General features: G+C 38.4%; 1 pseudogene; it reads right to left on the bottom strand.

Moving 5' to 3' along the window:
* Window positions 1-23: 23 nt before the first annotated feature.
* Window positions 24-27,955, bottom strand: LOC150062669 (vomeronasal type-2 receptor 116-like; annotated as a pseudogene).

The raw sequence follows: 27,955 nt of genomic DNA, 5'->3' as shown, positions 1-27,955 counted from the left end.
TGATCAAACAAGTAAGATTAATCTTAAGTCTTATTTTTCTATTTATGTGTTTTATCCCTAAAGTGATGCATAGAATTTCTATCTAACTTTAACAAGATAATGTAGCACTTGGGGGCAAAAATGCAGCCCAGGAGGCCTGCCCCAGAGGCCAAGATGGAGAAGACCTCCACAGCCACCATCACCTTCCCCCTGGCACTGTGGTAGACAGGCAGGAAGGTGAGCCACACACTGCAGAACACCAGCATGCTGAAGGTCAGGAACTTGGCCTCATTGAAGGTGTCAGGCAGGTTCCTGGCCAGAAAAGCCACCGTGAAGCTGGCCAGGGCCAGCGAGCCCAGGTAGCCCAGGACACAGTAGAAGGCAGTGAGGGAGCCCTTGTTGCACAGGATGATGAGGTGGCCATGTTCAGAGTGTGCATCTATGTCCACAAAGGGAGGAGAGCTTCCCAGCCAGAGGCCACACAGACTCACCTGGATGAGGGTGCAGGTGGGGATGAGGAGGTTAGGAGCCCCAGACACCAGCAGCCACCTCATCCTTCTCCCTGGACAAGTGGCCTTGAAGGCCAGGACCACAGTCACCGTTTTGGCCAACACAGTGGAAACAGCCACCGTGAACACAACTCCAAATGTGATCTGCTGCAGGATGCAGGTGGCTGTGTTGGGACGGCCGATAAAGAGCAAGGCACAGAGGAAACAGAAGATGAGGGAGGTGAGCAGGATGTAGCTGAGAGTCCGGTTATTGGCCTTGACAATGGCAGTGTCTCGGTGTTTCACAAACATCCCCAGAACAGCAGCAGTGAGCATAGAGAGGCACAGAGCCATGCAGGCCAGGGCCATGCCCAAGGGTTCTCCATGAGCCAGGAAACTTTCAGCTCTCAGGAAGCACTGGTTTCTCTCTGTGTTGGCATACTGATGATCTGCACACCTCACACACTGCTCCATATCTGGTGAGGAAGATAAATATCCAGTACTTTGCTTTCGATAGTACCTTTTCTTCCATGAGAATTAGAAACTGCTTCCTTAGTGATAAAACATATTACAGAGTGTGATCAATAAAATCAACAAAGATCTGAGTGGGGATGATGCAAGAAGGGAAATTTGTTACACTCTAGTTGGAATGTAAGCTTATTCAACAACTCATGAGAGCAGTATGGAGATTCCTCAAAAGATATAGAGCCACCCTTTGATCCTGCAATCCCACTCCCTGGCATTTGTCTAATAGAATACAAACAATGACATACTAATCACCACCGTTTATTGCAGCATTGTCTATCATAGCCAAGAAAAGGAATCAACTCAGCTGCCTCTCAGTGGATGAATGGATCAAGGTAATATGTTATAGATACATGCAATGAAATTGTACTCATCCATCAGAAAGAATGATATTGTACCACTCATTAGGAAATTGAAATATTATGAAAATGTTAAACAGAACTAGATAAATAAAGGTTTCATGGTTTCATTCATGTATAAATGAAATGCGCCTATGAATGCTTATGAAACTGAGAATGTGCCTATGCGTCTACAGGTAAACACACACTGGAACATGATGACATAGATATAGGACTCTGGATATTCTCACACTAAGGTTGGAGTGGTTGTGAAAATCTCAATAGGTATGTGCATATGGTCACATCAAGTAATATTTAGTGAGTTGGCAGTGGTGGCTCATACCTGTGACCCTATCTGAGAAGGCCAAGATCTGAGGGTCACAGTTTGAAGCCAGCCAAGGAAGGAAAGTCTCTGAGACTTTTAACTGAATTGAATCAAACTGTGAGAAGTTCCTCAATGGTAGAGTGCTCCTCTTGAGTAAAAGGAGCTCAGTACAGCCCATGGGCCCAGAACTCAAGCCTCAGGATGGACAAAAAAAAAAAAAGATTATTTATGAACTCCAAGAAAAACCAAACAAGAGGTATTTTTATTAGCTATTGTGACAGATGTTGTTTTCTTTTCCTTTTATCTTATTTGATAGCTTGTATGTAGGACAGTATGGGGGGGTGGGGCACCAAAATGGTGAACACATACAAGGATGTAACTCACTGGACACTCGGTGGAAATGCACTTTACATCTTGAGGGTGGGGATGAGAGGGAAAAACTGGGAGGGCATGAGGGAAAAGAGTAGTGGTTCAAAAAGGATTGTGTTCCTTACGTGTGGTAGTAACTCTAACCCCTCTCTATATCATTTCTGTTGCAACATTAAAAATAAAATCTTTAAAAAGTTATGTTCACTGTTGTTTTGTTTTACACTTTCCTAAACCTAACCCCAACCCCACTCCCACATGATTTTCTTTTCAGTCACATGAACATTTTACCTTCAGTGATCATGGTACAAATAATGTGCTATTTTTGTCATATTAAGTACACTGTCTACATGATTTGATGGAGCGCTAATACTTCTTCTTAGAACTGAAGAAAGAGATTGCCTGTGCAATCTTGATTATTTTTTAACCTGGATTCATCAGAGTATAACAGGAAGAATGTCTACTGAAGTCTTGGACTTAATGGGACTTACCTGTCTCATTAGAAATCTCATTTTCTGGACAAGGGATACAATCAAAGCAACAAGCAGTCATTTCCTCCTGAGGGGATTTCCTGAATCCAGACCCACAACTCTCACTGCAAACTGAGCGAGGAGTCTGAGAAAGATTAGATATGTGTCAGTAACAGTTCAGCTTGTAGCTGATCACAGAAATGGGTAAGATTTATTAGCAAGTGGGCCATTAAACATAAGACCTATACACTTAAAATTAATCAGTTGATCAAATACTATTAGAGACTCCGTAGATCACCATCCCCAAAGGTGAAACAGCTATAGTTTTGATATTTAGGCCAGTATACAATTGGGAAATTGTTGTATCATCAAGAGGTAGAGCCTAATGCTGAGAAGTCCATGATGTCCAAGTCATCAAACTTGTTAAATTTATTAATCATCAATCATTAGATAAGAGGTGCTTATTTTGTTTCTATACAGTTCAAATCATTATGGTTAGTCCAACTCACCCCAGAAGTTCCTAAGGCCCACTGTATGATCTCTTCAGATACTGACAGCTGATGGCCGCGTGGAGCACCTGGAGAAAAGAGCCCTACTTTCACCTTGAGTCGAAGACCTTCTGGAAAATCCCAAATGTTCACAAGGTCATACTCTGCTGGAAATTTCTCTTTCTCATCCAAAATCACGAGATCTCCAGCTGGATTATCAAAGTGGAGTTTCCTCAGAAAAGGGTGCAGCTAAAAGAGCAATATCATGTTGAAGTGAATCTAAGAGTTAAGATTGAAAAGACTATATTCTAGAATACACCTCATTTTCTTTAACACCTCTATTGTAATTCAGAATTAATACACATACCACATGACATAGAACACATTCAGTAGAAGACTAACATAAGGTTTCTCAATGATACTCATTCTGGAAACAGTCACAAGGCCTCTTTTCAAGAAAAAAAAACAAAAAACAAAAAACAGCTTTACGTAACGAGTCATGAAGGGGAAATTCTAAGTGGCATAACTACTAGTTTCCAAAAGTGCTTATGTATGCTTATCCAGGTGTTCCAGGTGGTTAAATTAGTAGAAACTTAAGTTGAATTACATTTCTCATTTCTTTTTTTTTATTTTTATAAGTATAAAAGGAAGTCGGGTGGGGAGGTGCATGCCTGTAATCTTAGCTACACAGGCGGCTAAGATCTGAGGATCAAGGTTCACAGCCAGCCCAGGCACTAAAGGACCTGAGACTCTTATCTCCAGTTAACCTCTAGAAAATGGGAAATGGGGCTTGGCTCAAGGGTAGGGCAGTAACCTTGAGCTGAAGAGCTCAGGGACAGTGCCCAGGCCAAGTTCAAGCCCCATGACCCACGGAAAAAAAAAATATTAAGGGAAATTCATCTGTATAAATTGATGGGACTAATAATCAGTAGAAATCTTGGGCTCTCATAGCAGAGATTTGCAACAGAGCAAAACCTAGATACATAAGGCCATATAGTAAGACACTAAATGAAAGGACCTCTAGGATACAGAAACAAAAGCCATATAATGAGTGATTGTTGTCCTTAATGTACTATGTTATCTCTCATCTCTTTTGCTGTCCCTTGGTTATCTCATATTGTTATCTCACTTTGTTATCTGATATATTGGATATATTTGTATTTGATTATTTGAAATTTGATAGGGAAGGGGGGAAAACAAGATGAGGGGTGGGGGTGGGGGGAGGGAAATGGGGACCAAGACATGAGAAAGGGTATCAATGTATGTGAATTAACGCACCTTCTATCTGGCAAATATAATGTAACCCTTCTATTAATCACAATAAAAAATATATGAAAAAAATTGATGGGACTAGAGGTGAGTGCAACAAATTCATTTTCTTTTAATTATACATATAGCTATACATAAAACTTTAAATGAGGGCCGGGAGTTTGGCCTAGTGGTAGAGTGCTTGCCTAGCATGCACGAAGACCAGGTTCAATTCCTTGGTACCACATACATAGAAAAAAGCTGAGGCTCACGTGGTAGAGCTCTAGCCTTGAGAAAGTCCAAGGACAGGGTTCATGCCCTGAGCTCAAGCTCAGGACTGGCAAAAAAAACCAAAAAACTTTTAAATGAGTTCATTTCATATCTATATCCGTATGTGCTCACATTCATATATATATTATGCATGTAATTATACATTTTAAATTTTTATTATTAAATATTTAAAAGGTCTACAATTCAGTATGTGAGTCTATAAATACAGTATATGTTTATCAGTATAAATTTTTACATCTTTTGCCCCTATATTTCCAGTCCCTTCACTTTCTGAACACAAGCTCATTTAAGTATTTAAAAACATAATGGGCAAAGAATGCTTTGCTAGTCAAGAAATTTGTGGGAAAGCTTCAATTTACACGTTTTAAAACATTAGCTTTCAGTTTACTGAGATCATTTATATTTAAAAAAAGAACTAAAGGAAACCTGAAATACATTTTTTAGATTCATTTTGTGTTTGAGGTGTCAGATCCAACCAACAAGGCATTTACTTGTGCGGGAGAAAGATCCATGCATTTCTCATTTCCCTCAGTTTGATGAAGAAGCATCTCGTGAAGTGCGTGGGCCACAGCATACACAGCATTGTAGATATTGTAACTCACTTCAGACAAGGTCATTTCCAAACTTTGCCAAGGCAGCCATTCCAGAGAGGCATCCTGGGGACAGTTCTCCCATGTTTCACAGTCAGACTGAGAATAAGAGCAATTAAAAGACAGAGACCACAATCTAGCAAGGAAATAGTCTCCTGAGTATTTGGAAGGATTAACTTCCCTGACATAATTCTTAAATGAAGAAATGTCTGAATGGTGTTGTGAAAACAGGAGAGGGATGTCGAATGAGCCTAAGATGAAATAGCTTTTAATAATGGAAAAGTCACACTGTGAAGATATAAGCCAAATTTTGCCTGTAAGTAAATAATTGCCCAAATGCAGAACAAAGCCTTGTAAGTATTCATTATTACCCCAAATGATAAATACATTTGCTGATGATTTATTCATCTGGTGAAGCATTGGAGTATATATTGTTGGCTCGGTCACTTTTCTTGAAATCGCATACTCAAAGGCAACACAGAGTCTGTTTTTGGCCATTTCTTCTCTCAGTTCTAGAATGAACCACAAACTATTTTCATCTAGTAAGATGAACAGTCCCACCCAGTTCCAGCTGAAATGAAGCATCAGGGAAATCATGGCAGAGGGTAGTGATGTGTCCTTTGGAGCTATCTGATACAGAGAAGGAAACCTGTTTTTGTCATTCAGGAGGCGATCTAAAGGCCCAATGGTAAGCTAAAGGGAAGAAAATGGGGGAGTTTGTAAGAAGAGTGCCATCCTTTATGATCTCAGTCCGTATTTCTATAGAAGAAGAGGTTTAAATGGGTGGACATAAAGGGATTTCTTTCTTTGTGTAATTTTGGAGAACGAATTTTAAATGGCTTTTTAATAATTGTACAAACATCTTTCATGTGAATGTTTCAGTTTGTGTTCAATGCCAGCTGATCAGTGTAATCATTTGTATTATCCTCCTAATCTGTACCAACACCATTATTTTCCTCACTTTAATATTTCATAAAATATTAAATACTTGCATAATACAATTGGATTTTCCATCAATCCTCTCTTCTCTCCTCTGTCTCCCACACTATTCCCTTTCTACTTACTGCTATTGTCAGTCAACTTCCTGATGGTCATGGCTCAGAGCAGTGGAAATGACACAATGGAAATCTCCCAGTCTTTACACCATTCTTCAGCCAACATATTCATATATTCCTGCTCTGTAGGTGTTTTCACACTTATTTCATACTTCATGGTTCCACTTTAGAACTAATTTGCTCATATGAGAGAAAACCTGCCATTTTGACTTTTTCAGACTAACTTCATATACAAAATATCTTCCTTCTTCTTTTTTTTGAACTCAAGTCCTGAGCACTGTCCTTGCCCTATGCTAACACTCTACCACTTCGAGCCACAAGTCCATTTCTACACTTACCTGGTTATTTGGAGATAAATGTCTCATAGCCTTTCCTGCTGCAGCTACTTCAAATCATCATCCTCAGATCTCATCCTCCTGCATAGCTAGAATTATAAGAGTGAGCTACCAACACCTGAATTAAGTTCACATTTTATTTCATTTTAATTCCACATTTTACAAGTTATTTCCATCTTCCTGATGGCTTTCTACAATGGGATTCAAAAGGCACTCAGCCAGGTCATTCTTTTCACCACTCCAGCTTATTCATCCTCTCTTGACCAATGGAAACAGGGATATTTATCTAAGTTTGTATATTTAGACTCTGACATTATACAATTTCACAGGTTTCTGTATCTTATCTCTTGCTATCCCTTGAGAAAGGACCAAAGTAGACGTTGTTTCACACCTGTATCCCTTCTATCCTCACCTGTGGAAACCTGTAGAGTTCCAGGAGTGACCCAATCTGGGCAGATATGATTCCTGATATTCCTGTCAGTACTGCTGCCGACTTACTTTCTCTCATGCATATGTAATTAGGGATCTTGTGCTGTCCAGAGAGCCAAATAATGGGATCCCCAAGGGTTGTCCAAGTGTTCAAAGCAGCTTTATAGATATCAAATCCGAGAGTCAGGTTATGCAAAAGATCAGGATTCTTGTTGATTTCCTCAACAGCAAAAGCCATGGCCAGAACAAACTGGTAGTTCTTGAAGATATACCTACACCATAGACATAAAAAACTTTTGGGAATAATTCAAAATTTATCTTCAGGTCAATGCAATAACTCTAATGAGTTTAAGGTTTGTTTCTCTCTAAAATGAATATGTTGAAAAATTACTCCCTATTGAATGGAATGGTAATGTAGTGTCACATGAATGGTTAGAGAATATGATTTTTCTCTTTCATAGCAATAGACAAAAAGGGTTTGGTTCTATTAAACATGGACTAGGCTTTCAGGAGTTACTAAATAGTTTTTGCCTTGACCACAGCCAATCTAGCTCCATATGTGTTACAAACTAATCTTGTTTCTTAAGCCTCTCTGTGGGTGTTATATTGCTACATGGCAATTGATGGGATAATTTGAGGACGGTCCTACAGCTTTGTCCAGAGGTATACCAACTTCAACAGATCTTTGTATACTGGCTACCAGAACAAAACCCCAAATAACAGGAGACAGGCATTAGTTCAAATTTATAAAACAGATAAAAAAAAGTGGTTTCTCATGTCAATTCACTTTACTGAATTTCAAGAAACTAATCATGAAGAAAGAAGCCTCAACTTGAGGAACAGGGAGACGATTGTGGTGAAATTCAGCCTTATCCTGTAATCCCTCTCTTAAAACTCCCATGGTGAAATACAGTTTTGGCAAATGACTGGGTATGTACTACTCTCTTCCCAAAATACACATACTGAGATTTAGAAAAGGAAAGGATACAAGAAGTAAAGAGGATGTTATTCTGCTCTGTTGCTCATACACACAAGAAAACATTACAATGAAACTCAACATACACTATTTGAAAAAAGGTAATGATGGAAGGGGAATGGTAATACCAATAAAGGAGTGAACTTGTCCAATAATTCCTATATAAATGTATGGAATTAGTACAATGGAATTCCATTATGGCCTTGATTTATACTAATTCAAAATAAATTTTCAATCCTGGATTACTTCACATAAGAATTTTACCCAATCCATCCATTTATGTATGATTGAAACATTATCATTCTTTCTGGTGGATGAGTAGAATTCTGTGGTGTATATATCCAACATTTTTATCTATATTTGTCCACTGAGGAACATGTGAGTAGATTCCTTATCTTGCTGATAGTAAACAATAGTGAAATGAATGTGATTACACCTGTGGATTAAGGGTGAGCTGGTTTGTAGTCCATTCAATAAATTGGTTATAGTAAATTTTCCTTATAATGGCCTTTCTAACTGGAGTGAGGTGGCCTTTCAATGATGTTTTGATTTGCATTATTTTATATTATTTTTATTGTAATATATAGAGGTGTTACAATTACATTCGCCATTACTTCTCACATATTGATACCCCTTCTCATGTTTTTCACCCCAGTTCCCTCTCTCCACCCCCTCTCAATCATCTTGTTCTTCCCCTTCCCTCTCCTATTTCAAATAATCAAATAAATGCATATGCAATATACCAGGTATGGGCTGGGAGTTTGGTTGAGTGGTAGAGTGCTCGCCTAGCATGCATGAAGACCCGGGTTCAATTCCTCAGTACCACATACATAGACAAAAGCCAGAAGTGGTGCTGAGGCTCAAGTGGTAGAGCTCTAGCCTTGAGAAAGTCCAAGGATAGTGCTCAGGCCCTGAGCTCAAACCCCAGGAGTGGAAAAAAAGAAAAAAAAAACAAAAACAAAAAACACGAAGAGATTAAAATGGCAGAAAAGCGTATGAGAAAATGTTCATCATCTATGGTCATAAAGGAAATGCAAATAAAAACAACCCTAAGATACCACCTTACCCCAACAAGGATGGCCCAGATTTTGAACTCAGGCAATGACAGTTGCTGGCGGGGTTGTGGAGAAAAAGGAACCCTATTACACTGCTCGTGGGGATGTAGACTAGTTCAGCCACTCTGGAAAGCATTGTGGAGGTTTCTTAAAGAACTGAAAATAGACCTTCCCTACAATCCCGCCATACCACTACTGGGCATCTACCCTGAACATCATAACCTGCTCAGCTATGTTCATCTCTGCACTATTCACAATAGCCAGGCGATGGAAACAATCCAGATGCCCTACTGCAGTTCAATGGATACAGAAAACGTGGTATATATACACAATAGAATTCTACATAGACAACAGACAAGATAAAATAATGGCATTCGCAGGGAAGTGGATGAATCTAGAGCAAATCATGTTGAGTGAGACAAGTCAAGACCTAAGGAACAAAAGGTGCATGGTATCCTTAGTTTTGGGCTATTAAATCCAAAGAGTACAAGAGCGAGGACTCAATAACTGCATACCCAATGCTATGGACATGATAATGGAAATATAAACATAACTATATAGACATGAAAACCTATGACTCTATAAACATAATGTTTTATATCATAAATTACTGTTTCTATGACATACAAATCCTTAGCCTAATTTTTATTAAGTTCTAAATACTAAATCCCAGTGATTGTAAATAGAGATTCCCTTCTTAAACACTTGTTTGTTAAGCTTGTCATTTAAAATATGATGTAAAAATCATTTAATAAAAACAAACAAACAAAAAAGCAAACAATATACCAGGTAACGAATTCAGGTACAGAAACAATATAAGATTAACCAAAGGGAAACCAAAGAGAAGAGAAATAACATAGTACATTAAGAACAACTATCACATATGGCTCTTGTTTCCATATCCTAGAGACCCTTCATTTAGGTTCATCCTATATGACCTTATGTACCTACGTTTTGTGCTATTGTAATTCTCTGCCAGGAGAATCCTAGAAGTGTACTAATTATTACAAATGAAGGAAACCATTGAACCTATGTTCCTTTGAGTCTGGCTTACTTCAATTAATATGATTTTTTTTCAAGTCTTTCCATTTCCTTACAAATGGGGCAATGTCATTCTGATGGCAGCATAGAATTCCATTGTGTATAAGTATCACGTCTTGTTGATCCATTTATCTACTAAGGGTCATCTGGGTTGGTTCTATATCTTTGCTATAGTAAATAATGTTGCAATGAACATAGTTGTGCTAGTGGCTTTAGTATGTCCTTGTTTCTGGACCTTTGGGTCTATGCCAAGGAGTGGAATTGCTGGGTCATAGGGGACCTCTATGTTTTTAGTCTTTTGAGGAGTCACCATATTGCTTTTTGATTTGCATTTTTATATGGTCAGAGTTGTTGACATTTCTCCATATACCTATTGGCCATTTTTCCTCAATGATCTCAGTGCAAGTTTTTATGCCATCTATTGATTTTGCTGTTGAAATTTTTGACAATTTTTTTTCCCACGGGGAGAGCAGGATCTTATCTAATACATAGCTAGTGAAGATATTCTCCCAACATCTATAGGCTGTTTATTTACCTTGCTAGCTATGTGATTTGCCCTATACGTGTTCTTCTGTTTGATACTATCCTGTTTTATATTTAGCATGGTTTCCCGCATTTATGTTAACCAGAATATGCCCATAATTCTATAAGTAAACACACTGAAAGATTGAACTATATACATGGGTTTATATATATATGTGCATATATAGTTTTTTGTTTTTAAATTTTGGTTTATTGTTGGGGTGATGTACAGAGGGTTTACACTTACATTCATCAGGTAGTGGGTACATTACTTCTTTTTTTCTTTTCTAATTGTAATTAATAAAAGGGTTACAGTTATATTTGCAAGATAGAAAGTGCATTACTTCACATACAGTGATTCCCCTTCTCATGTTTTTTGTTCAGATTTTCATACCCTAGCCCCCTCCCCTCATCTTGTTTTCCCCTTCCCTATCCTAATTCAAATAAACATATATACAATATACCAGATAACAATGTAAGATACTGTAACAATATGAGAATAACCATGGGACAACAAAAAAAGATGAAAAATAACATGGTACATTAAAAACAACAATCACACATTATATGGCTCTTGTTTGCATATCCTGGAGGTCCTTTCATTTAGCCTCATCCTATATGGCCTTATGTATCTAGGTTTTGCCCTATTGTAAACCTCTGCTAGGAGAGTCCAAGCCTTATACTAATTATGACAAATGAGGGAAATCATTGAGCCTATGCTCCTTTGAGTCTGATTTACTTCACTTAATATGATTTTTTTCCAACTCTTTCCATTTCCTTACAAATGGAGTGATGTCATTCTTTCTGATACCAGCATAGAATTCCATTGTGTATAAATACCACGTCTTGTTGATCCAATCTTCAACTGAGAGGCATCTGAGTTACTTCAATATCTTTGCTATGGTAAATAATAGTGCAATGAAGATTTGTTGTGCTAGTGGAGATTGGTGTTCAGTTCAGTTTGGGGCCCTTGTGCTCTGAGAAAATGCAGGGAACAATTTCAGTGTTTCTGAATCTGCACAAGTTAGCTTTATGACCTAAAATGTTGTCTATTTTAGAAAATGTTCCATGTGCTGCTGAAAAAATCATATATTCTGGTGTTGCTGGGTGGAATAATCTGCAGGTGTCCATTAGATTTAGTTGGTGCATACAATTGTTCAATTCTGAGGTTTCTCTTTTGAGTGTTTGTCTGGTTGATCTGTACATAGGTGTGAGTGGTGTGTTAAAGTTAACAACAATAACTGTGGATCTATATGTAGTTTTAGTAAAAGTATAGTTTGCTTGATGAAGTTTGGTGCTCTGGCATTAGGGGTGTAGCTACTTAGGATGGTTGTATCCTCCTGGAGGAGAGATCCCTTTATTAGTATGTAATAATTTTGTCTCTTCTCACTAATTTTGGTTTGAAGTCTATTTTATCTGATATGAGGATGACAACTCCAGCCTATACATGGGAGCCATTAGCTTGATAGATTTTATTTCAACCTCTCACTTTCAAAATATGTTTTGGGGGGGGCAAGATGTCTTTTTTTCCATATATTTTTATTGTAATTACTAGGAGGGTTACATTATATTCACCAGCTAGAGGGTGCATTAGTTCACATACATTGCTACCCTTTCTCATGTCTTGGTTCCCATTTCCCTCCCTGCACCCCCGCCCCTCATCTTGTTTTCCTCCCTTCCCTATCTGACTTCAAATAACCAAAAATGCATTTATACAATATATCAGATAACCAGGTGAAATACTGTAATAATATGAGATAACCAAGGGACAGCAAATGGGATGAGAGATAACATAGTACATTAAGGACAACAATCACTCATTATATAGCTTTTGTTTCTATATCCTAGAGGTCCTTTCATTTAGCGTCATTCTATATGGTCTTATATATCTAGGTTTTGTTCTATTGTAAATCTCTGCTAGGAGAGCTCAAGGTTTCTACTGATTATGACAAATGAGGGAAACCATTGAGCCTATGTTCCTTTGAATCTGGCTTACTTCACTTAATATGATTTTTTCTAAGTCTTTCCATTTGCTTACAAATGGGGCGATGTCATTCTTTCTGACAGCAGCATAGAATTCCATTGTGTATAAATACCACATCTTGTTGATCCACTCATCAACTGAGGGACATCTGGGCTGGTTCCATATCTTTGCTATGGTAAATAGTGCTTCAATGAACATAGTTGTGCTAGTGACTTTAGTATGTCCTTGTTTCTGGACGATTGGGTAAATGCCAAGTAGTGGAATTGCTGGGTCACAGGGGAGTTCTATGTTTAGTCTTTTGAGATATGTCTCTTGAAGACAGCAGAATGACAGATCCTGGTTTTTTGACCCAACTAGACCATTGATGCCATTTAATTCGAGAGTTAAGTTCATTGTTATTGAGGGTTAGGATTGAGAAATATTTGCTAGTACCTGCCATATTGTTTTTTATTTTGTTAGGGCCTGTGGCTTGTCAGTTCTTGTGGTAATTAGCTGGTATGATTTTCAGGTGCCATTTCTTTATTGGTACCACGATTGTGTTGGTTTTCAATGAGTAGAAAATCTTGGAGAATTTTCTGTAATGCTGGTTTGTTTGCTACGTAATGGTGCAACTTTTCCTTGGAATGGAAGGTTTTTACTGTTCCCTCAGTTATGAATGAGAGTTAGCTGGGCACAGTATTCTCGGTTGGTAGTTATTTGTCTTAAGGGCATGACATACATCCTTCCAGTCTCTTCTTGCTTGCATGGTCTCTGCTGAGAAATCTGTGGTTATCCTGATTGGTTTTCTTTTGTAGGTGATTGTTCTCTTCTCCCTGGCTGCTTTTAGAATCCTTTCTTTGGTCTCTATTGCTCCTGTACGGATTATAATGTGGCAGTGGGATGTCCTTTTCTGGTCAGGTCTGTTTGGGGTTCTAAAAGCTTCTTGTATCTGGATGGGCCTGTCTTTCTGGATATTTGGGAAGTTCTCTGAGATGATTCCCTGAAGTATATTTCAGATTTAATTGACTTCTTTCTCCAGGCTCTCCTCAATACCCATTAGCCTTAAATTAGGCTTCCTAATTGCATCTTGGACCTCCTGAAGTGTTTTCTCATATTTCCTAGATTTGGTTTGACTCGTTTTCTATTCCTTCTCTATAACATCTAGATTAAATCTCCAACCCGGAGATTCTCTCTTCTGCATTGTCTAACCTGCTATCAATACTTTCTACTTTGTTCATCTCCCTTCCTTCCAATTGGTCATTTTTGATGACTTGCATCCCTGTTTTAGAACATGTATGGACTTCTTTAACTCCTTGATTTCCCTTTGAGTGATCTCTTTGAAGTCCTTTAGCTCACCAACTCTACTGCCACTGGACATTTGTTGGAGTTTGGTCAGCTTTCTGCTTGTGGAATCTATGAATTCATCCATTTTTCTTTGGCTGGCTTCCTCATGTTCACGTATATCCTTCTTTATGACCTCCATTATGGCTTCCTCATGTTCATGTATCTCCTTTATGGCTTCCTCTCGTTTAGATATGACATCCTTTGGTTCACGTATCTATTTCCTCATGTTTTCAAACTTTTCACTAATCATGTTTACCAATTGCATTTGTATAGCATTTAGAGAATTCTCCTCTAGGTTTGTCTTTGACTGCAATATTGCCTGTTTATATTGGGTGGGAGATACCATTCCTTCATTTGCCATTTTTCTTGAATTTCTTGTTCTGCCCATTTGAAAATGGGAGCAAGACTAATACCACACTGTTGGGGACCGACTGTGGGGTCAATGACCTTGGACCTGACCTTGGACCTACACAACTGTATACACAAGGAAGTAACTCTTATCATGATGACTTTAAGCAATGTCAATCAGTTCTTATCATGATGACTTTAAGCAATGTCAATCAGTTCTTATCATGATGACTTTAAGCAATGTTAATCCTTTCTCATTTATCCTATATGTGATTTGTTTACTATTCTGTATGAATGTAGCCTCTGGCAACTCCCTAGTTTTAAGAAGAGTATTTAAGGTCGGAACTTAAAATAAACGAGAGAGTCTTAGGCAGCAGTCTGGAGCTCACAGACTTCTTGGACCGCTGACTTGGGCTGTAGTCCTCCCGAACTCCATCTGTTTGTCTCTCTTCTATTTTTTCCTAGTCCTTGCCCCTATTTCAGGAATCCCAATCCACGAACCCTGGTTTGCTGCCGGCTGGCTCCGGCACCACACAAGATTACAATTTTAAGATATAACCAACCTAGAGCTCTTTAGCTTGCCAGACTACATAAGTTCACATTTTTTTGCCTGGTTTTATCACTTTCTCTCTCTTTTTGTGCACTTAAAGACAAATCTAACACCACAACTGAACACAGTTTTTATGACCAAAAACAACCACAATCCAATCTCTATGATATTTAAGTCACTGTGGACCTAAGGTATAATTGAACACATACATATACAGCCTTTGTCAACAATAATTAACTGTAGATCCATGCATTATGAAAACTGAAGAAGGAACAAAGGACCAGAGACAGAAAATCATTTGAAAGACAAGAGTGGAGATAAGAAATGTGTAATGTAGGAGTGTAAGAATAATATAGTAATATAGAGTTAGGAAAACTGACCTAAAGTGATAGAAAGGGAATATAATTGAATACAAAATTTAGAAAAAAAATAAGACAAAACTTATAAATAACAAAGATTATTAAAACAAAGAAAGAAAAGAGGAAAGTACATATGGGAGAGATCAATGATAATAAGAGAAAAAAGGGCAACACCTCACAAGTATGAGTTTTTAAACAAGAAATGCTAAGATTAAGAACCGACAGATTTAAAAGCAGGCGACTATACCATTAAAAATATAATTTGTAGCAAGTCTAAACACAATGCTGTCACTATGGAATGACCACAATGACACAAATAAAGAGAAAAGAAATAAGAAAAAAATAGGATAAAATTTTTAAAAAGAGGATGGAGGTTAAATGGGAAAAAAAGAACAAGTAAAAATGCAAATGAAAAAAGTAGTAAAATTTGAAAAAATTATGGTTTAAAAGAAAGGTATTCTTTTTTGGGGGGGTGGGGTTGGGAAACTTGTGTCTCCACTAAATTCAAGACCCAAACACTTTATGAAGGCTTTTTCTCCTGTGATTTGGCTTTGCGGATTTTTTCTATCAGTTTGCTTGATTGGGCAGAAAAGGTTCTGCCTTACAGATTTGGTTTGGGGACTCTGTGACAGTTCACCAAGGCTAATTTACTGGCAGGGCAGTGAGCTTTGTGAGTCCCGCAGGAGAAAGTCGACTATTTTTGTTAGCTTGAGCTAAGCCAGTTCAGCAGAGCCTGGAGTGGGGCTGCCTCTGGCTTTGTTTCCTGGTACAGTGGCCCTGCCCAGTAGGCGGTATTTCCCCTGGTGCCAAGAAGCAGACTTCTGGCTAAGCTGACTCTGGGACGAAACCTAGCCATTTTGAGTGATGGCCAGCACCACTTCTCAGGCTCCAGTTGGTATGGCAGGGTCTTTGCCAGTAGTCAAGATGGCACTGGTGTCGGCTGGTGGGAAAGGGATTACCTTCCCAATGCCTTTCTGCGAGCATAAGTAAAGACGCCTTTAATGAGGTCCTCACAATTCGTGAAGCTGGCAGATCCACACCGAGGGAGGGTGATGGGCTAGTGGCTCGGTCAGGCTCTGTCTGTAGATGGCAGGCCTACACTGCCAAGAAGCACTGTCTGCTAGGGTCCCAGACAGAGTCTTTGTCTCAGCGGCCCCTCGTTTGGGGAGCAGCTTGCACTGCGGCCGCCAATGATGTGGACTCCAAACTTTCTTCTTAAGCAGGCTGGCTGATGTTTTCCTCTCTGACTGAGATCTCTGTGATGCTAAAGCTTACTTAGAATCAATCTTTAGGTATAAACTTCCCACTACAAGGCTAAAACTGGTATCTTGGCAAGAGCTCAGAAAGACTCACCCTGAACCTCTGCCAACTTCCGCCAATCCCATATATAATTTTATATATACATAGGCTTTATATATATGTATATATATACACATACATGTACATATATGTATGTATCTATATATGCTACACATGTTTAAACATGTTAATATTTGTCAATGTATATGTTCATTTATATATGTATAAGTGATATATATGTACAAATATTTAGACACATATACTCACTGAGACATGATAAAATACATAGGACTCTAGACATTCATGTATGAGGCCAAAGGTGGATATGCATAGGAGTGACTGACAAAGGCTCAGTAGCTCTGGGCATATACACATCTTGTATAGGGTTGGTGAAAGAAGGCAGCAGTGCACTTGATATTTAACTGAGCTCTCAACAAGAAATCAGTTTTAGCATTCCAGTGAAAAGTCAACTGCTAGAAAAATCACACCAAGTGAGCCATAATAGTACAGAGATGTGGGGCAGAGAAGAAAATGCTAGGCAGCCCTCTCAAGAAGAGGGACTGGAGCACGCCAGCAGCAGGATGTGGCAGTGGCTGCCCCTGCAAAACAGTAGACCCAGGACAAAAGCACCAGAGACCAAGTACTTGGCTTTTTACTCACCTGCAGTGACAACTGGATGACTACTAGCAGAACCCTTCTTCCTGCTGGCTACAGTTGGACATAGACCACAGGCGATCTCACAAACCAAGGGAAAGCATGAGTACCCCACAAAAGACATTATCACGCCTTCCCACACAATGGCATTTGGAAGGTAGCCCCTCCCCCAGCAGATGAGAAGAACTTCATCTTGGGTACTGGCAGAGAACATACCACAGCAGCTAGCTGATAACTCATGCCTGAGGAACATTGCTGTGACAGCATTTTGCAACAAGGGAAAGGAGTCTAGCCAGTGGATTTGAGTTCTACCTAGGTCCTACCTCCCACGTCAGGACAGCTTTCCTCACCTGGTAAACATAGCCAGAGCTTGTACCTCAGCTCTGAGGCACTGTAGATAACCCAGCTGAAGGCACATCAAAAAAAAACTGCTGGAAAAGCCAAGACTGGCTCCAGCTTGACAAAAGAGAGTCTCAGCAGCTAGCCACTCCTGGAAAAACCACTGATCACAGGCCACTGGCCCACAAACTCAGGCTACTTCAAAGTGACTCCTAGTCAACACAGAACTTTTTTCTTCCAATTCAAACAAGAGAAACCAACTGAACCACACGAAAACTGCAAGGAAATTGAGGCTCAATCAACAGACTGCATAGTAGACATAGGGGAGACACAGGATCTACCAAATAAACTGAAGAATTGTTTTCCTAATTATGTCTTTTTAATTTTTCTACTTTCTTCATTATTATCATCTCGTTTTTCTCTTCTTTTGTCTTCCTTTTTATTCAACATTGACATGTTCTTCCTAGATATATAGCTGACAGTGATTTCAGGACCTCTTATTTGCTCTGGGCATACTAAATTCAGACTATCTTTTGATTACTCAGTCCCTTATTTTTCAATCTTAGCACCTTTAATTGTTAATAGCATATCTTTGTAATTACATAATTTCAAAATAAATAGGCAACAGAACAGCCAATGAAAAACCTACAGGTGATTCATCAAAATGCTCTACAAATGATTCTGGTAAACATGATGAATGAAAGATTGAAAGCATGAATAAGGTTATATATGAGCATGATGGGGGCTAATCAAAAATTAATAGAGGAATTCATGGAGAAGATCAGAGCTCCAAAATTGAAGACAGCCTAAACATTACACAGAAAGATCAGAAAATTATTTAAAACCAATCCAGGAAAGATGACAGATCTCTTCAGGAGCTTTAAGCTATAATTAGAAAGCAAAATTTAAGGCTATTTGGTATTGAGAAAGGCCTAGAGAAGGAAGCAAATCAATTTAACAGATCCTTGCAGAGAACTTCCCAAATATCTAAAAGGATAGGTCCATCCAGATACAAGAACCTTTTAGAACTCCAAATAGACTTCTCTAGAGCAAGACAGCCCATTGCCACATTACAATCCATACTGGATCAACAAAGACAAAGGAAAGGATCCTTAAAGCCACCCGATAAAAGACAGCAATCACCTATAAAGGAAAATCAATCAGAATGACTACAGATTTCTCAGCAGAGACCATGCAAGAAAGAAGAGCCTGCAATGATGTATGCCATGCACTAAAGACAAATATCTACCAGCTAACAATACTTTACCCAGCTAAGTTCTCTTTCATATTTGAGGGAAAAACAAAAATCTTCCTCAAGAAGGAAAACTTGCCATACTATATCTCTACCAAGCCAGTATGACAGTAAAATGTTAAAGGCATTGTACATACAGGAACAATCACAAATGGGCTGGGAGTGTGGCCTAGAGGTAGAGTGCTTGCCTAGCACTGCAGTGCTTCATGAAGCCCTAGGTTCAATTTCTAAATACCACATACACAGAGAAAACAGGAAATGGAGCTGTGGCTCAAGAGGTAGAGTGCTAGCCTTGAGCAAAAGAAGCTCGGGGACAATGCCCAGGGCCTGAATTCAAATCCCAGTACTGGAAAAGAAAAAAAAGGGAAATGAAACAGAAATGAACATAGTATTGACAGAGAAACAGCACCTAAACAAAATACCAGGTAATTATAACAAGCATTGACAAATCACTGCCTAAAAATAGATAAAATGAAAGGATCTAAAAATACCTCAAAATTCTATATCTCAATATTAATGCATTTAACTCTGCAAGTAAATGACATTGACTGACTAGCTGGATCAAAAAGCAAGATCCATTAATCTGCTGTCTTCAACAGACACACCTTGCCCACAAAAACAAACATTTTCTGAAAGTGAAAGAATAAAATCTATCAAGCAAGCAATGCCATAAAAAGGCATTTCAATCCTAATAAACATGCAATAGACTTCAAATTAAAATTAGTGAGAAGAGACAAACAAACAGGAGGAAATACTCATTTACACATCAATACATCAAATGCCAGGGCATCCAATGTCATCAAGCAAACATTACTTACGCTAAAAACTCACAAAGATCCAAACACAGTGAATGTTAGAGATTTTAACAGACCATTGCCACCTATGGATAGATCAACAAGGCAAAATCTCAACAGAGAAATCTAAGAACTTAACAATTTACAGAGCAATTAACATCTAACAGACATCTATAGAATATTCCACCCAGTAACATCAGAATATACATTCTTTTCAGCAACACATGGAACATTTTCCAAAATAGATTCATTTTAAGGCACAAAGCAAATCTGTGCAAACTGAAAAATACTGACATTATCTCCTATGTCCTCTCTGACTACATTAGACTGAAATGAAAACTTAACTCCAATGGCCACCATAAAATACGGTAACTCAATGAGACTGAACAGTATATTGTTGAATTACCAGTGGGTCACTGAAGTGATCAGAAGAGAAATTCAAGAGTTTATGGTATTTAAGAAAAAGTATCACAGGAAATATCAGATCCTTTGGGACACAGAAAAGGTATTACTTGGAGGAATATTTATAGTAGTGAGTGTCTTACATCAACAAATTGGAGAAATCTCAGTCCAACAAGTTAATGATTCACTTTATACTTCTGGAAAAAGAGCAACAAACCAAACCCCAATCTAGTAGATGCAAAGAAATAATTAAAATTAAATCCATATTTAATGTATTAGCGTCCAAAAAACTTAGAAAGAAGCAACAGAATAAAGATTTGCTTCTTTGAAAACATTAACAAAATTGACAGACCCTACACAATTCTTACCAAAAAAAAAGTATAGAGCACACCCAATTAAAAAAAAGAGGTCCTAGATGGACACTGGGTGCTCATGACTGTCATCCCAGCTACTCCAGAGGATGAGATCTGAGGATCACTGTTCAAAGCCAGCCCAGGCACAAAACTCCGTGTGACTCATCTCCAAATAACCACCAGGAAATCAGAAGTGGTTTTGTGTCTCAAGTGCACTAACTTTGAGCAGAAGAGCTCAAAGACAATGCCCAGGCCCTAGGTCAAATCCCTCAAGTGCACTAACTTTGAGCAGAGGAGCTCAAAGACAATGCCTAGGCCCTAGGACAAATCCCATGATTGGGGAAAAAAAATCCTTGATACTCCACTCCCAAGTTACTTGAGTACATTCAAAACATTGGCAAAGTAACAGGGTATAAAAATTGACCCTCCAAAATCAATGGCTTTCCTGTACGTCAACAGTAAGAAGAGCAAGGTTAAAATCAGGAAAACAACACCATTCAAAAAATAAAATACTTAAGAATAAACTTAACCAAGAAAGTAAAGGACCTCTACGAGGAACATTTTAAAAATCTAATAAAGGAAATTAAGCACAGCTAAGGAAGTGTGAAAACCTCCCAGGCTCCTGAATTGGGAGGATTAATATCCTGAAAATGACAATACTGCCAAAGCTACCTACAAATTCAATGCAATGCCCATCGATATCTCATCATCATTCTTTAATGAAATAGAGGAAGCAATCCAAAAATTCATATGGAATAATAAAAGATCTAATATAGCAAAAACTTCCTTAGCCAAAAGAACACTGCAGAATGAACATCAGTACTAAACTTCAAATACTTTTACAAACCTATAGTTATTAAAAAAAAAAACACACAACAGCTTAATACGGTCACAAAAACAGGCCTGAGTACTAATAGAATAGAAGTGAAGACCCAAAAACTAACCAACAGAAAAAATAGGAAGAAATTAACCCACAGACCTATGGCCATCTAATCTTAGATAAGGGAGCCAAAATTAGGATGGAAAGAAGACAGACTCTTTATCAAATGGTGCTGGCAAAATTGGTTAAACGTGTGTAGGAAACTAAAGTTGGATTCTTATGTAACACTTGCACCAAAATCAATTCCAAATGGATCAAGCCCTGGGGGGAAAAAAAGCAGATACCCTGAATATAATATAGGAAAATATAAGAGGTACACTAGGGCTCCTTGACACAGGTCAGAACTTTCATAATAAATGGCCAGAAACACAACAAATTAAAGAAAGCTTAAACAAATGGGACTGCATTAAACTTCAGGGCTTCTGTATGACAACGGACATAACTAGCAAGTTAAATAGAAAGCCCACAGAAAGAGTGATCTTCACTAGCCATACCACAGTCAAGGGCCTCATATCTAAAATATCCTTCGAGCTCAAAAAAATTAAATCCCCCCCAAAACCAATCTTCAAAGAAAACACCACCCCATTAAAAAGTGAGCTAAAGGGGCCGGGAGTTTGGCCTAGTGGTAGAGTGCTTGCCTAGCATGCATGAAGACCCGGGTTCACTTCCTCGGTACCCCACATACATAGCAAAAAGCCGGAAGTGGTGCTGAGGCTCAAGAGGTAGAGCTCTAGCCTAATCTGAAGAGGAAATGAAAATGGCCAATAGAAAGATGACAAAATGCTCAAAACCTCTGGCCATAAGAGAAATGCAAATGAGAACAACTTTGAGATTCCACCTCACTCCAGTTAGAATGGCCATGTTCAAGAAATATAATAACAGGGCCCGGGAGTTTGGCCTAGCGGTTAAAGTGCTTGCCTAGCAAGCACAAGGACCCGGGTTCGATTCCTCGGTATCCCACATGCACAACCAAGCCGGAAGTGACTGAGACGAGACTGCAACAAGCGACAGAGAGCGGAGGCGAGCAAGCGGAGCCCAACCGAGTGGTGGCCGGAGCGAGCTGGGCCGGAGCGAGCGGGGCCGGAGCAAGCGGGGCCAGAAAGAGAGAGAGAAGGGGGCAAAAAAAAAAAAAAAAAAGAAATATAATAACAATAAAGAACCCTATAGACTCCACTCCCAAGCTGCTTGAGCTGATTCAAAACTTAGGCAAAGTAACAGGGTATAAAATTAACACTCAAAAATCAACTGCCTTCCTCTATGCCAACAGTAAGAGGAACAAGGCAACAATCAAGAAAGCAACTCCTTTTACAGTAGCCTCAAAAAAAATAAAAATAAAGTACCTAGGAATTAACTAAGAATGTAAAGGACCTTTTTGATGAAAACCTTAAAACCCTGAAAAAGGAAATTAAAGCAGAACTGAGGAAATGGGAAAACCTTCCATGCTCCTGGATTGGAAGAATTAACATCGTGCCATCTTGCCAAGGGCTATCTACAAATTCAACACAATACCCATCAATATCCCAAGGTCATTCTTTAAAGAAATAGAAGATGCAATTCAAAATTTCATATGGAATAATAAAAGACCACGTATAGCAAAAACACTTCTTAGCACATATAGCAAAAATGGTGCAGGAGGAATTTCAATACCAATACAGAGCTGAGGTAACCAAAACAGCTTGGTACTGGCACAAGAACAGGACTGAAGACCAATGGAATAGAACTGAGGACCCAGCTATTAACCCACAGACCTATGGCCACCTAATCTTTGATAAGGGAGCCAAAAAAAATAGAATGGAATAAAGACAACCTCTTCAACAAGTGGTGCTGGCAGAACTGATTAAGCACCTGCAGAAAATTAAAGTTGGATCCTTCTTTGTCACCCTGCACCAGGATTAACTCCAAATGGATCAAAGACATCGAGGTAAAAGCAGATACAATGAAAACTTTACAAGAAGAAATAGGAGATACACTAGGTCTCCTTGGCACAGGTGGAAACTTTCTTAATAAGGACCAAGAAACACAACAAATTATAGAAAGTCTGAATAAGTGGGACTGCAGTAAACTGCAGAGCTTCTGTATGGCAAAGGACATAGCTAGCAAACTAACAAGAAAGCCTACAGAGTGGGAGAAGATCTTCACTAACCATCCAAAAGACAAAGGCCTCATATCTAAAATTGGCAATTATGATTCTTTGGCAATTATGATTTTTCAAAAAAGGAAATTTCGGTGCTGTTGAGGTTTCTTAAAAGGTTGGATGATGTAAAATGCTTATTCAAAGAACAAAAGCATAAAAATCTCTTTAGAGCTAAAAATGCAAATATCCATGGTTAACAAAAATCAAAGGTTAACAGAACTTTCAAAATGACATCTACAGTAAGTTCTCTTATGATCAACTTTGAAGAAGAGAAAAACACAAAATTATACAGAAGGTCTTCAAGACTGCGAGTGTGTTCCTGTTTCCTTAACAGTTCATTCTCAATAGAATCCATACAAGTGAAAAACACAAGTAATGAGTTCTATATAAATCTGTGTAATTGCTTATTTGAAATATGGATGGGAGGGGAGAAAAGATGATTAGGGGAGGGAAAGGGGGAAATATGATAAGGGGTATCAAGGTAATGTACTCAATACCTGATGGATGGGACTGTAACCCTCCTATACATTATCCCCAATGTAAAATACAACAATATGTATATATATGTATGTATATATATATACAAGTCTGAAGATAACAAATACAAATTAGCCCTAAATTATAGGGCACCTAGCAAACATCACCAGCAAAATTAATGGAGGGTTAAAGATGATCCCAGACAGGCAAAGTTAAGAGAATATATCCACAGCAAATCCACTCTAGAAAACATACTAAAGGAAATCATTCAAATAAAATAAATAATAAGTGCAGAAGAAAAATATACAGGAACATATCAAATTTACTGGTAAGAATGAGTATAAAAGCATGCTGGGAGTATTCTAACACATATATGTGCTCATTTAATCATCCACAAACTTTTTAGAAGATGGAAAATCTTAACTTATTTCCAATATTCTATCCACTAGGATCAAAATTAAGGGAGAAAACTAGAGATTTAAAAGATAGATAACTAAAGCTAAGCACCTGTGGCTCATCCCGGTAACCCTACTGAGAGATAAGATCTGAAAATCATGATTAGAAAACTGCCTGGGAAGGAAAAGTCTATCACACATATCACCAATCAGCTGTTGAAACATATTAAGTGAAGTAAGCCAGACTCAAAGGAACATAGGCTCAATGGTTTCCCTCATTTGTAATAATTAGTACACATCTAGGACTCTCCTAGCTGAGGATTACAATAGCTCAGAACCTAGGTACATAAGATCATATAGAATAGACTATAGAATAGACTAAATGAAATGAGCTCTAGGATATAGAAACAAGAGCATTATCTTGTGTGATTGTTGTTCTTAATGTACTATGTTATTTCTTTTCCCTTTTGTTGCCCTAATGTTAATCTCATATTGTTACTGTACCTGACTTTGTTACCTGGTATATTGTATATACATTTATTTGATTGTTTGAAATAGGAAAGGGAAGGGGGGGAAAAAGATGATCGAGAGGGAGTAGGGGGATGGAAATGGGCACAAAACAGGAGAAGGGGTATCAATGTACGAGAAGTAATGCACCTACTATCTGGTGAATGAAACTGTAACCCCTATTCATTACAATTAAAAAAAACTGGCAGTGGAGGTGTGGTTCAAAGGGTAGAATATAATTCTTGAACAAAAGAGCTCTGGAATGGAACCCACGTTCTAATTTCAAATCCAAATATCAACACACACCAAACTCTATGTGCCTCCCAAATTCCCACTTCATCTGTGAAGGCTCTAATACAGTACAAGGGACGGAGGGGAGGCAGTCCTACAAATGAAAAGCATAAGGGAACAGGATTATCCATAATCAATCATGTCAAATAGACTTTTATAACAATGAAAATTGAAAGATCACAGTTCATCCACAAAAGAATCAAATCAGCAGCCTGGCTTAGTACTTTTAAATGCATGTGTGCTCATTATCAAAAGTACTTCACTATATGAACGAAAGATTCGCAGAAATGAGAGATATTCCCAGTACAATCATCACTACACAATGTCTGGAGAGACAAACTGAACAAGGATTCATTAGAGTGAAATTGTGATCATGTGAACGTCACACAGATAGAATATTTCACCTAATTTCTGAGTGGAAGCTATCTTCTTCACATACTGAAATTTTTTCTAATTACATCAGAGGAGCTGAATGCAAACCCATACCCCAAATTTTAAAATATGAAATATTATTTAACATAAATTGAGACTTGTCTAGTAAAGCTAAATATTAACAGTAAAAGTGGTAAATTATGCACCCACAAAAAATTTAAAGGAATTGTTTTGAGCCATCAATAGGTCAATTCAAAACTGAAGGAATAACAAGTGAAAATGTAAACATAATACCAAAATCTGGAAATTGCAAAGGAATGGTAAAACAAAACTGTTTGCCAGGCCTGGGGTTTGAACTCAGGACATCAGTACTGTCCATAAGCCTCTTTGTGCTCAAGGATCTATGAGTATATCCACAGTAGCATATCTGACTTTCTCTACTTAATTAAAGAAAACAATGTCACAGAATGTTCTATATGGGTTGGCAACAAACCACAAGCTTCAAATCTCCACCTGCTGAGTAGCTAGGATTGCAGGCATGAGCCACCAGTGTCTGGCATTTGAATCATAAAGTAATTATCCAAAGGGGTTGGAATTCAACATGTTGGTGGTTGTTGACAAACAATATCTAACGATGGAATTACCTTGTACATACAGGTGCTGGAGAATGACATGAAAGTCAGTTTTCTTGAACCATAGTGATGAAATCACAGTTGCAAGAAAATATATGGAAGAGGAGATCATCCTTTTAGGAAAATGATGCAAGCATCAAGAAGACAAGTACCAAATTTCCTTGTCAATGTGTTATGAAGAAGAAACCCAGAGAAAAATTTAGATCTATGTGAGGAGAGACAGGGCATGGAAGGAATCATCACAAATCACTAGAAATTAAGCGGGTGAGTATAAATGAGACAAGCAGTATCAATATACAGTAATAACCTAGCTAGCATGAAGTCATTGTAATAACAATGAAAAACATCACCCTAATGTCGGTGTGCACAACTCAGTCAAAACTTCACCCACTTCTACCTACTTGTACCGGTCCATTTATGGCAAAGACTTCATGAATGACACCCTACTATCTGAACCCTGCAACAACCATACATTTTACTTTTTGATCACCAATAACAACTCTTTATAGCTTCAAGTAGGTCGGAAACATTCAAACTGAGCAAGAAGATCCAAAGTATCTATAGAAAATCACTTTTACAAATGATTCCAGTATAATTTGGGATATCAGGTAAAAATTAGTGAAAGCAGAAGAGTAGAAGATTTTAAGAAAAACAAGTAACTGGGAGTGAAAGGAAGAAGCAGGGATCAGATCATTCAGCAGTTCAGATTTCTGCAACAGCTCTGATGAGAGTAAGTCCTTATCCTACCATCTCTGACCCAACCCCACGTGTGTGCAGCTACCTCAAGCTACCCTTGTCTTGAAAACTGGTGAAAGAAATTGATAGAGGACAATGATCTAATGTATATTCGACAAAATTAATAGTAAAGGAGGGGTTAGAACGGGGAGGATTGAGTGAGGGGTGACATGGGTCAAGATATAATCATTAAATGTCCGTTGGTATAACAACTCCTTTTATTTTGCAAAAGGCATCAAATAAGATGGCACAATTTCTAGAATTTCCTCCTTAACCATTTATCAAAGAGATGCTCTGCTGCAGACCAGAACACAAGGAGGCCACAGCGAGGGCAGATGAAGCTCTCCATGAAGGAAATCTTATTGCTGGAGTAGCTGGCAGCTGCTGCACCATGCAGTAAACCTGATAAAAAATAAAATAAAGCTTAATCTAAGAGAATCATTTTGCTGCATCTCTATGGCAAGAACTTTTGATCAAACTCAGGAAAATAATCACCTTATACTTACTAAACAAAACTTCTCAGACCTGTGACCTATGGGGAAGGAACTAGGTCTACACCCTCAAAGTACAGAACAACTGCCACTGACTCAGAGTGTTAGTAATCACGTCACTTCTTTTAGTGCAAAGACAGCCTGGATGGAGGAGGTGGAGGGATGCTGGGAAACATGGAGAGATCATAGCCCTGGAAAGGAGAGGCTGCATGAAAGGAAACCAGTCTGCATCTGCTGGTAGACAGAAAATACCTCAAAAAGAGATGAGTGTATACAAATATATTAACAGTAATGTGGTAGATTCAAATCATATAATTACTTAGACAGGCAAAGTCAAAGTTTAACAAAATGAAACCCCATGAAGCAAGTATTTAAAAGGAGTTAGAGGGAAGGGGTCAACAAGTGAACAGGAGAAGAGGGAGAGAATGCAGTCAGGAGTCCAATGTATATATTACAATGGTAATGAGTGAAGCAAGGTATGGGTACAGCAGGAATGGGTGAGAAGGATAAAAGGGTGACATTGACCAAGATCAATAGTAAATATGAAGCTTTGTCTAATGGTAGCCCCTTTGTACAACTAACTAAAGATGATTAGTAGTAATAGTAACAACAAAAATAAATAGATGTTTCTAGAGCAGAGGTCATCAGGATAGAAGATACACAGAACATTGAGGCAGGCTCCCAGGATTGCCCAGCCAGTGCTCATCCTGAAAACAAAACAGCAAATGGAAATCACAGAGGACTTACTGTGGCTTCGGTCTTTCTGTGGAGTTACCACTGGGTCTGTGATACCTAGCCACGGTGTAGAGAGGGAAAAACGCAGCAATCATCACATCTCCACCCTTATGCGCTCTCCCTTTCAT

This window comes from Megascapheus bottae, chromosome 6 (genome assembly GCF_031878675.1).
Source record: "Megascapheus bottae isolate mThoBot1 chromosome 6, mThoBot2.hap1, whole genome shotgun sequence".
Taxonomy (NCBI): domain Eukaryota; kingdom Metazoa; phylum Chordata; class Mammalia; order Rodentia; family Geomyidae; genus Megascapheus; species Megascapheus bottae.
The sequence above is the reverse complement of the archived record's forward strand: the minus strand, read 5'-3'. Positions and strand labels throughout refer to the sequence as shown.